Source organism: Hibiscus syriacus, unplaced genomic scaffold (assembly GCF_006381635.1).
Source record: "Hibiscus syriacus cultivar Baekdansim isolate YM2019G1 unplaced genomic scaffold, ASM638163v2 tig00110584_pilon, whole genome shotgun sequence".
NCBI lineage: Eukaryota > Viridiplantae > Streptophyta > Magnoliopsida > Malvales > Malvaceae > Hibiscus > Hibiscus syriacus.
In genome coordinates this window covers 407,450-420,153 of record NW_024062792.1, presented here as the reverse complement: position 1 = coordinate 420,153, position 12,704 = coordinate 407,450, and the positions used below count along the sequence as shown (strand labels likewise).

The 12,704-nt window shown below is 34.0% G+C and overlaps 1 pseudogene; it reads left to right on the top strand.

Moving 5' to 3' along the window:
* The first annotated feature begins 4,594 nt into the window (after window positions 1-4,594).
* Window positions 4,595-7,628, top strand: LOC120133637 (annotated as a pseudogene).
* The last annotated feature ends 5,076 nt before the right edge of the window (window positions 7,629-12,704 follow it).

The following is a 12,704-nucleotide window of genomic DNA, read 5'->3' as shown; positions in this document are numbered from 1 at the left end:
TTGATTTTGATTTTTAAGAAACGTGTTATATGTACGTATATTGAATTATTGATTTTGGTATTCTTCTGAATTTAAGTGCATTCACACATTCTGCTGATTTTGAAAATTATGAATAATTTATGCATTATAATTTGTATAATCATGCATTGAAAAACAAAAACATCTTGAAAAAAAGAGCCCAAAACCAATACAACTTAGATTTGATTTTCTTTTTCTGGATTGGGATAATGCAAAGGTAAAGATCCAAACACCGGGCTATATTTTACGCATCTTGGATCATTTGCTTAGATTTGTGTAAGCTTTTTTGGTTGCTGGTGTGGGGAAAGAGATGAAATCATGTTTTAATTTTGGGTAAGTGAAACTTTATTATAATTAGAAACAGGTGCAACAACAAACAAATAGTCACTAATTAAATAACTCAGAGAAAGTTATGTCCATAATATTTTTACAACTCAAAGAATGGATTTGTTTAGGTGTCTATCCAGCATTTGTAATTCTTGTCGCCTTAAACTCCTTTTTTAAAGATAAGAATGATTCAATAGAGTCTTTCAACCGTCATTAAACTTCTTTTGTACGAACTGGTAAGGCGTGTCCACGCCTTAATTGCGACTTATTCTGCGATAGCTCAGGATGAATAAGTCGTGCCTAAGCCTTATGCGAAAACCTCCTCTGGTCTTCGAATATAGTCCAATTTTTTTTTTTTCGAGTTTTCGGATAATCCGAACTTGGTTTTTTATCGATCCGTATCCGATCCGATAATCCGAAAAAATTTCGGATACCCCGATCCTAACTATCCGAAAATTGAAAAACGGATCGAGTATCTGAATTTTTGGATCGGATCGGATTTTTTTGCACACCCCTAGCTGTCAGACGGGTCTAGCCGGGTACGTCTCAAGTTGGGTAGTGGGTGTGGGGATGGATTTGAGAATGTATCCGCGTGGACGGGTGTGGATTTGAAAAATTTTACCCATTATGGATTGTGGGCGGATGGTGGATTGGAAAATATTATGTGGGTATGGGGATGGGGGAGGGGGTATCTGCACCCGACCCACCCGTTTGCCATCCCTAATAATGGATCCATCTCTATCAATTCCATTCAATTATTCTTACCTTTTTCGTAGGAACCCTTCATTCAATTTTGTGTTTATTGTTACCTTTATCCAACATAAACTTATATAAATATCAACATAAAGTTTTGGTCGAATGAGTAATGTAATACATGAACTTTCAATTAGTGTAAAATTTTGATGGGTTGTTGAAGATGAAGAAAAATATAATAGATAAAAGCAGTTATTGTGATAAGTATATCAATCAAATAAGATGATTATTGAAATGATTAAAACACTTGTGACAATAAGTGACAAAGTCATTACACCAACAACTAAGATGGTCGTGATTGAGACAATGAATTGTTCTAGATCCTCGAATCGTTGACCTTCATTAGTTGTTGGAGGAGGACATGTGTGATGAAGGTTGAAATTATAAACCTTGTAGACACAGGCACGCAGCTGTAAATAATGGTGAACCATTTATAAGAAATATATATATTGATCCTTGGAGTGGCCGAGTTAGAAGGTGTCGAGAATGGGGAGAATGTGAAACCACGTTAGACAGTTGCTCTTGAGCACATGATGTGTGCAACAAGAACTTGCAGGTTTACCAACCATCAATTTGCTGATTGTATGTATTTGGTTATCATTGCCTGCAGATTGATAGCAATAAGTTAATGCATTGACCAATGAACAATTTGTTGCGGGATACGGCTATCGGATAGAGCAAAATCGCAACTGATAATTTGAGAAAATAAAAATGAAGATAAAAGAGACACAAAATTTACGTGGAAAACCCCTGAATAATATAGGGTAAAAACCACGGGTAACGGTAGAAGAATTTCACTATGAGAAAATAAGAATTACAACCTCTCTCGATCTACCAAGGAGAAAACAATGATAATTCTCCCTTGATAAAAACGAGAAAACAACTCCCAAGAAACTCTCTAAATTCTCTCTAGTATTGGAAGAAAGCTAGAATGCTTTGGGATGGTTTTGAAGCTAAATGAGCTAGGGTATTTATAGTTGAAGCTTTAAGGACTAATTTGTAAATATCCTAAATTATAATGACTAATTACATAGTTTTACCATCCAAAATTTTCAACAATTTGGTGGCCAAATTTGACCAATTTTGTCACCCCATTAATGCCACCAAATTGTCACCCATAATGATGACAATTGATGCAATTTGGTTTGCCAATTTTCAACATAATTTGGTTATTATTTGATGGCTTTCAACTCGATCCAACCCTATTGGATTGAGTTTTAAAAAAATATATTGGTTTTTATGTGAGTTTTTACCTTATGAAAATACTATCCGATTCGACTCAATAATAATATAATTCTACTTTATATATTTAGAGATAATTGTAATGATTCCTCTCTTTATATTATTTTTTTCAATTAGATCCCTATTTTTATCGAATAAAATTAATATTTTTATAAATATATTTATTTTGGGTCAGGTCGGGCAAGATTCGGGTTTTTTCTCAAAAAGGTGGATCTAGTTCAAATCAGGTGAAGCTACTCTAAATCCGAATCGAATTAAGTTTCGGGTGAAAACTATATATTTTTTCATATCATATAAGATTGCCAAAAACTTGACTCTGTTTATCCCTAGTTATTATTATTACTCAAATTATATCCCACTCACCTAATGAGTTAAAAATTAAAATTTAAATTAATAAAAAAATACAAAAATAAATGAATTAATAAATAAATTACATCGGCCTCACCTAATGAGTTAAAAAATAAAATTTTAAATTAATAAATAATATAAAAAATAAATTATATCGCACTCACCTAATGACTCAGCTCTTCCTATGAGACTTGAGAGTATTATTCATGAAAGTGCTCGCCTGTGCATTATGGTTAGTCGAGGAGTGGCGGACAAAGGAGAATTTCAATACAATCCATCACCCCAGAGTTGACAGAGATGCTCGTTGGAAACCTCCACCAGACGGGTGGTTCAAGCGTAACGTTGATGGCCCTAGAAGGTTTGGACTATAGTACGTGCGGTGGCATCCTTGGGGATATGGGTGTCAGGTTTTGCCAAGCCAACTGCACACTCTAGATGCTGAGGTTAGGGGAATTCTAGAGGGTCTGCGTGTTGCTTGAGACCTTGGGATAAGGATGGTGATAGTGGAGACGGACAACAAGGAGGCTATTGCATTGGTCTCTAAGAATCTAAGACTACGAGGAATTATAAAAAAAAAATTATAAGTTATTTTATTTTATATTCCAAAATTAAATTAATAGATTATTATAAGCCAAATTATAGAAGGCTTGTATATAAAATAGTTTTTTAGATAAGATTGGTATATAAAGTTAACTCTAATTATAAGTTTAAATCTCAAATAATTTTTTTAGTTATTTTATTTAAATATTTATAAAATTATGAAAAAAATAAGAGAACCCCTATTCTTGTTTATTATATTTTAGTTAAAGAATTTAAGAAGTATTTGTTAAAAAAATTCAATTGAGTCCTTACCCAAAAAATGCTTTCAATTGAGTTTTTATAAAATAAAAGTGGGCCCAATTGTCTTCCATTAATTAAAAAAAATCAATTAACTTCTTCTATCGACGATTTTCGTTAATTAATTAATTAATTTTGACTTTTAATTAACAAACAAACTAATATGAAGATAACAGAGCAAGTTTATTTAACCGGTTGACCATGCTGCTCATCTCTGTTCTCTCATATTCTCTTAGGTCATGAGTTCTAGACCTATTAAGAGCAATCCTCTTCCTTTCACTAGAGTCCTCATTCCCCTCCTCTCTAGGTTCAATTAGAATTAGATTTAAAATTTATCAAAAGAAAACTAATATAACGATAACACGAATGTATGAAGGAAATCTAGTAGTGCCTGATCGGAAAATGGTTTATATTCGATACGTATATACAAGGATAAAACTACATGGGTGCTTGGAAGGGCTGTTGCTCCCTCAAAATTTTTAGTATAATAATATTTTAAGTCTTTTTTTTAGTTTAAATATTAATTAAATAAGACTTTTGTATCTCCCAATTTTTATATTTAAATACTTAATAAACTATTATTTTTTATATAAAACTATTTTTGTCTCACTTTAACATTTGATCCCAGCTCCATCCGTGCGTAGGCGTATAGTGGGGCTATTGAGCTTGCCTGGAAATTCAGGAAATTGCAGCATTAGTCCAAGTGATAACTAAAGAATAGACTGCCATGGATTCAGCTTTGAAACTTCTTAAGGGGACAACGATGGTATTGGTGGGACGTTGGCAAACATTCATACGCGAAGACCATGCATGAAGTAAACCACGGGGCGAAGACTCTCAATGGTCGGTTGCTATTTCTTTGAAATTTTCAAATTGTGGAACTGAGTTACATCCATGGGACCATATTGGCATATTTCTTCTCGTGTACTCCAAAAATGTTGAAATGGTCATTGTATGAGTTTCTTAGAAATTTGTTTCCAAATTATGGGAACTTCAATACTTCCTGTCATTGGCTATCTGATAGTTAAATAACAGTAAACCTTCTTATCTGCCTATGCATATCCACAATTGCATGTCTAAGAGGACAGAAAACACAACCAGAAGCCCAATGCCCTCCATGTTTACCATGTTGTTTTTCTATAGTTTCTTGCTTTTGACACATAATAGTCCGGTGGCTCTCTCGGTTGAACTAGCATCTCCTTATGAGCCCAAAGATATTAGAATCCTGGATTGTTCCTCATCTGTTCTACAACCCCTTAGAGACATGGATAATATTGGTTCCCTTCACGTTCCTATAACTAATTTCTCTGTCGTCTCAAAAGTTTACTCCAAGGAACCCAACTACGGTCAAGAAAATCTACAACCTTGCATCCACAAGAAACCATTCACATATACTTTTCCTGTATATCCAGGTCCCATTTTCATTAGACTTCATTTCGATCCTTTCTCATATTCTGGCTTCCATATTTCCAAAGCACTGTTCTCTGTTACTGCTACTCGCTTCACTCTTCTGAAAACATCCGCTGCTTCATATTCTGAATACCGGCCGCATGATCCTTTCTCATACACCGTGAAGGAATTCTGTGTCGAAGTCGATGGCCAGGTGCTAAATGTGACGTTCACCCCGTCACCAGATGTTTCTGATGCATATGCATTTGTGAACAAGATCGAGGTTGTATCCATGCCTTCAAATCTTTACATCCGAGAAGTTGTTTCGCTGCCCTTGATCGGACAACCTTCTCCGTATTATATCATGAACTTGACAGCTCTCGAGATGATGTACCGACTGAACGTAGGGGGAGATTTGATCCCTGAGCAAGAAGATACTGGCATGTTTCGGCAATGGATACCCGATGTGAGTTTTTTTACAACTGATGAAATTAAACCCGGTATCATTAATTCGGATGTTCGCTTAAAGCAAAGTTCTGCAATGCCGGCATACGTTGCTCCAGAGCAAGTTTATGCTTCCGCAAGGACAGTTGCTTCTGATGCAAGTAATCAAAATGGAACTACATGGTTACTGCCGATCGATTCTGGTTTCTATTACCTTGTTAGACTCCATTTTTGCGAGATCTCAAATGAGATTAAGGGTGTTGGTCAAAGAGTTTTCCATGTCTATATTAAGGATCAAATTGCGGAAGATCAGGCAGACATATTTCTCTGGGCCAATGGAGCTGGTGTTCCGGTTTATAGAGATTACATTGTAGATTTTTCTGAACATACCAAGAGGAGAACAAATCTGTCAGTTTCAATACAAAACAGCAATGGTTCAATCAAGACATCGGAGGACAGCGATCTTAAACGGGTTAGAAATTTTGAAGTTGTCCGATTTCAACAACAGTCTTGCAGGATCATTTTCATTTGGAATGGGGAAGTACTCAGTCTCAAATCCATGGACAAAAGATGGTCCAATTTATAAAGCTTATAATGTTTTTGCCGGAGTCTTGCTCTCCATTTTCCTAGTAGCATTCCTAGGTTTTATTTGGCAAACGGTAGTCGGAACAAGTTCAGAAGGGCAGAGAAAAACTTGTATGCAGTCCCAACCATCGGATCACAGCCAGATCTTCACATTTCATGAGGTGAAGTTAGCCACCAACAACTTCTGTGATGCTTTACTTCTTGGGGCTGGGGGTTATGGGAATGTTTACAAGGGATCCATTAATGGTGGCACCGGTATCGTTGCGATAAAACTAGCCAATCCATGTTCTCGCCAAGGTCTAAACGAGTTTCAAACCGAAATTTTTCTGCTATCACAGCTCCGACACTGTCACTTAGTCTCTTTGATCGGATACTGCGAGGAGGAGGAGGAAATGATACTTGTTTACGATTATATGGCTAACGGAACCTTACGTGATCATCTGTACAAGACGAAGAAGCCTCCACTTTCATGGACTCGAAGGCTCACAATCTGTATCGGAGCAGCTCGAGGGTTGCATTACCTTCATACAGGTTCAAAGCACAGCGTTATACATCGTGATGTGAAGAGCAGCAATATATTGTTAGATCAGAACTGGGTGGCCAAGGTTTCGGATTTCGGACTCTCGAAAATTGGTCCCAACATGCTAACCCAATCAAACACTCATGTTACTACTATGGTGAAGGGAAGCTTCGGGTACATGGATCCGGAATATTACAAAAGTCTGAAATTAACTGAGAAATCAGATGTGTACTCCTTTGGGGTAGTATTGTTTGAGGTGCTATGTGCTAGGCCTGCTGTTCTACGAGGAATAGAGAAGATGGAGGAAGAGCAGCAAGAGAAGGTACATTTGGCTGAGTGGGCCTTGTTTTGTTGTCGATCAGGAAAGCTTGACGAAATCATTGACCCTTATCTACAAGGCAAGATACATCCAACATGTTTGAAAACATTCACAAACACTGCAAGCAAATGTTTGAGTGATAAGGGAAGTGAAAGGCCGACAATGGGTGAAGTATTGTGGAATTTGGAGCAGGCGTGGCTGCAGCAGGAGACTGCTTGTTTCCAAAACGACAGCAACCGCAGTGTAGCTGACACGACCGCAACCGATGGATTATCAATAATCGTAGATGTTCATGGAGTACTAAAGATCGACGGTGGTTCAGATCCCACCCCGGGAGTAGAGTTCTCCGAGATCATAGCCCCAATTGGACGTTGAACAACCTCAAGTTCCCTGCCTTGATTTCCTTCGCTGTTGTGTCGTTTTACTGCGGATTCCGGTGGGTGAGTAACATTAGTGGTATGTACATTTGTGGGGAATGTTAGAAATGCTTACGAATTTACAAAGTTTAATCTCACATGGGATAAGAAAAGAAAGTCTTGATAGTTTATATACCACCATTTTCATCTCCTTTGTTGAGTATTGGTGGACATATTCTTCGATGTCGAGCACCGCAGCCGATCGGCCGATTCGTGGATGGTTATGGCTCGTGGTTTATGGTAATTATAATCAACAAGGCCCTTTTTGGTTCGAACCTTATCTTCAAGGTTAAGAATGTTGCAAACGAATTTCCTAATAAAGGCGGTAGGATGACCTCCAATGCCCATCCTTCTGGAGAATCTTGTAGCAAAAGCAGACTTACACGGAAGCCAGAGAGGCCCTGGATCCCCAAGATTTTCGAAAAATTAGCATTTGATCCTTTATTTTTATTTTTTATTTGTAATAAACTACATAATTAATCTCTTTCGTTTGAGTTTTATAAAAAAAAATCATTAAATTTAATAAAACATAATATTTGGTCACTTTCATTTCGTTGGTCACTGAAAGTTAATGATTGTTAAACTTTTAACGATTTACTGATGGGACACGATAAATATATAAAATTAAAATTATATTATTTTCGCGCAGATAAAACGTTGATTAAATTTAAAGTGAAGGCAAAGATTTGGCACTGAGATTAATGCAACCGTTGGGTTTTCACTTTTCTTGAGAGTACTTATAAATTGAAGATGCCTAAGGTACGATATTCTTAATATACGACTAAAAAAATATGCTATTGAAAATATTAATATTTTTTAATATATTCGGTAAAATACTATCTAAAACATTATTTTTTCTACCAAAAATGTTAATATTGTGGGCTATCTAAAATATTTTTTTTCTAACGAAAATATTAATATTGTGTGCTACCTAAAATGTTATTTTTTCTACTGGAAATTAGGTAGCGAAATTAATATTTTCGATAAAAAATAATATTTTAAATAATACTTTACCGTAAATATTAAAAGAATATTAACATTTTCGATAGAATTTTTTTTAACCGTATATTATGATTTTCGTACTATATAAATATCCCTTATAAATTTCAATTTTCTGCTTAATAATTGGGAGATGTGTAGGGTAAAGGCAATAATAATGGATCTATCTCTATCAATTTCATTCAATTATTGTTACCTTTCTCGCAGTTTTTTTTTTTTTTTTTTTTTTTGGATATCTTCATGGTTATTTTTCGTTTTCACATGTCCAACATAAACATATATAAATATCAAAACAAAATTTTGGTCGAATGAGAAATATAATATATGAACTTTCATTTGATGTAATTATACACATTTTTTTACTACAGTTAAAAATATGGAACTTTGATTTTTATTCGATTGTACACATTATAAAAAATGAATATATCTATTTAATTTTTATATTAGGTGAATATAATAATTTATGCATATAAATATACGTAAAATTATAGTATGTGAACTGAATCAAATTAAAATTTCGTATACAGATATCAATAAAAATTGAAAACCTGTATATTACGTTAAATATTTTATCAAAGTAAATGTATACTCTCAATATCTATCTCAAAAAATCATTATTTTTTTATCATTTAAAAAAATTAGTTTTTTTTAAACATATATGATGATATATTTGACTCTTGAATCTAACATTTTCATTTACCCATTTTTTCGTTGGTCGTCGATAATTTCTTTTCTTTTTTCTTCATCTTTGTAATTCACGATGATATCAGTCTTTGATATTAATCCTCAACTGTCGGTATTCATTGTTTCTCTTTGATTTATTATAGTATGTCTTTATTTTTTTCTTCTTTTATTATATTTTTAATAATTCTACCTTTATAACATGTCTTCTTCTACTTTTATGTCACGTTTTCGGTCGTTTGACCATTATTTTCATTTTTTTTTCAGGACTGGATTTTACATCACCACAACTGATTAAGATGATATTTTATCTGTTATCATGTTGATCTTCCATGCTTTAGACCCTCAGATTAGATTTGGATACACAATTTGTGTTCGTGGATAGTATTTTACACGTCGCTCAATTCTAATTTACGATTTTGTCGGTGATCTTTCAATAGCTCTGTCCCCTTTTGTGATTTGTTTGTCAGTGCTATCAAATATGTTCATATCTACATTTATCCAAGTTTATTTGGTTAGTTTTTCTAACATTTTTCCTTGTATGGTCCTTGTAATCTTAACTGACTAATTTTCTCGTATTTAGTTTACAATTGTGGCTGTAAACCTTCATTATAATTTAGATATTTTCTATTTTTTAATAAAATTAGTTGTTTCTATAAAAAAAAATCTTCCATTTACCCATACAATGAAATTATCTCTCCGCATAATATGTTGGACTAACTCAGTTGCGGAACTAGTGATATAATTTAGGGATAATTTAAAACTTTAAAAATTTTAGAGGTTTAAATTAAATTTTACAAAAAAAAAAAATTGAAAGGTTTAGTTTTTTTTTTCAAAATAATTGGGTTCCAACTAGTTTTTTTTTTTAATTTGAGAGACTTGATGAAATTTTTTCAAAATTATGGGAGGGGTTTAATTTAAAATATTAAAAAATGTAAAGCTTAATCTAAAATTCTCAAATTTTATTGGAGACCAAATTAAATTAAAAAATTTAGATATCTAAATTATAATTTTTCAAAATTTTGAGGAATCGCATAAGTCCTCGTGGTGTTCCGCCTCTAGGCTAAATGTTCAAATAAAGGTTCATTTTTAAGGGTTTGTAGCATAAAGGTCTAACCTACCTAAATAAATAAGAGTTTGATAATTTTCAATCTATTTAAAATAAAAGTTTAAACTCTCTTTTATTAGATTGGAGTGATTTTAAGATGTTATATGTTCTAAAGATTTTAAGTTATTTGACAATGAAAGATCAAATACATTTGTTAATGTTGGTGTTCAAATCCAGGACCTCTAGAGACAATAATCATCAATTTAATTCCCAAAATAGTCTGGTTCATACTGTAACCCCTAGACTTGGCCTGGGAGTTACGACCAAATCTAGGCAGTCACTTGTCGTATACAGAAATTATTTTAGTTAAAATAATACGTATAACGATAAATATATACATATATTAACATCAGAAGTCTGTATATACATGTCCATAAACAAAATATTGGTAATACAGATACATAAGTAGTACTAAAACATGTGTCACCAAAATATAATAGAAAATGTGTATAGAAATATGTAGTGATACAAAACAGAGAATATTGAATCCTCCTGATGCCAAGTCTGCTAGTCTACAGTAGTATCTAAAAATTAAATATTAAAGAATGAGGTAAAAAGCACAGTGTGCTCCTTGAGATGTATAAAACATACATATAAAATACTTTGGTAAAAGTTACGTATAAAATAGGTTTTGAAAACATGAACACTACCCCCATCCAAACACCAGAATGTATAGGTTCCCATGAACCATACACCCACATGTACACCCGATAAGGATCTTATACTGATAGTATAAGGGTTTGTAGTAAGGACTTACCCTGTGCACATAGCAAAGGAGCATGCGGTAACAACTTATAAGTCATAGACTAAGCCTAAGATACTTCCTCCAATCATACCCCCAATGATAGTATACGTGCATGTATTTGAGTGAAAATAATAGTTTAATTTATTAAAAATGTTAAAACATGTCATATACCAGAATCAAATACATAAATACGATAATCAGAGATAATACTGAAAGTATATGGTAATTAGATATCATACAGTCATAGTGTTTAATAAAATCAAAAATTTAAAACAGTTCAGACAGATATTTCAAAACACTATAAGACCAATAGGAATACACATGTACCGATCTGAGAAGTTTGGGATGATAGCTTACTCCCGGGTTTGTCTATCACTGTTAGTGACAGTGCTATATCCTATAAATTGGAATAATTGAATCAAGATCTTAATAAAATAAGTAATAAACTTTAATTAAACAATTTACGAAAACCTACGAGTAGCACTCAAAGTACGAGAATCATACTGATCTATCAGACGGGAAGCACCAGATCTAGGCGAACCTCGATGAGAGAAATCATGAGTACATTCATGAAAATATAATCCAAGAACAACTCTATAATCAAATCCCAGATAAATAAGCAGAAATGCTAAAAATATTAAGAATTTTCAGTCTAAACGGCTCGATTTGGGGCTTTAAGGTCAGAATTTGGCAAAATGTATCGTAAAATCATACTCAAGACGTCGAAAAACATCAAGAGAGAGGCTTTCAAAAAATTTAACGCCGGTCAACAGGTAAAGTCAACGGTCAACTATGGCAAATAATGATCAACAGCTTGACTCGGCTCAACTTGACTCTACTCAGTCCAGTTCAATCAGTTCATTTCAATTTGATTGAACCGATTCGGTCTGATTTAGAAATGGGCTTGTCTGATTGGGCCAATTTGAATTTGGGTTTGGGCCATACGGGTACACGGGTCAGGTTGGATACATTTATAGACCAAACATGGGTATGGATTAGGTTAACGGGTTAGGTTGACTCGTTTCTAGAAGTCCACCAGGGCGGTAGACAAGCCCCATGAGCAGTTGCGGCGTGTGTAGGAACATACAATGTATTTTTTGCCAAAAAATTACAAAAAATATTATAAAAATATTTCTAAGCATTTTAATACACTTACATAGCTTGTTTCACAATGGTGAATGGGGAAAAACTTGATTTGGTAACGTCAAAAATTCGTTTTCCTTCACCCCCCCTCATATATTGGTGATGTTGGTGACAAAGCAGACACCGGTGAACTTAGAACGAAACAAGGAATCCAAAGGTACGAGCAGTGCACTAAATGAAGTAGCTGTAGATAGTAAAATGAGGTTGAAATATTTTTGGAGAAGAAATGCCCAAAAATGGAAAGTTTAGGGGGAGAGAGAGGGAGAGGAAATATAGTTTCCTAAAGTGGAAGATTTGAGGTTTGGGGTGTTTTAAACCCAACTTAGGAAATGGCATAATTATGCCAATAGTAATTGGGTTTTGTTTACTTTTTGATTTGAGCTTAAAATTTAATTAAAAACTTATATTGGTCCCTAAAATTTAACTAAATTTTAATTTAGTCTCAAAATTAATATTAAAAAAGTTCTAAGCCCTATTTTGGGATGTGATAACTTTCCCCTTAAAAGAAATTTTTTCCTCAAAATTTACTTGGCCTGAATAGGTGCGGAAATTGAGCCTCCATAGACTCCAATGTCTCCTAGATAGTATATGTGGGACCACGGTGACTCCACTAAACTTTGACCATCGGGATATGTCTGTTTCGAAGAACTCTCTCATCCTTATCCAAAATTTGAACAGGCCCCTCCTCATAAGACAAATCAGGTCTCAACTATACATCATCGATCTGAATAACATGACCCGTATCCAAGCAATAACGCCTCAACATAAATATATGGAAAACATCATAAATGCGGCTAAGCTGATGAGGTAACTCAAGCTGATAAGCAACA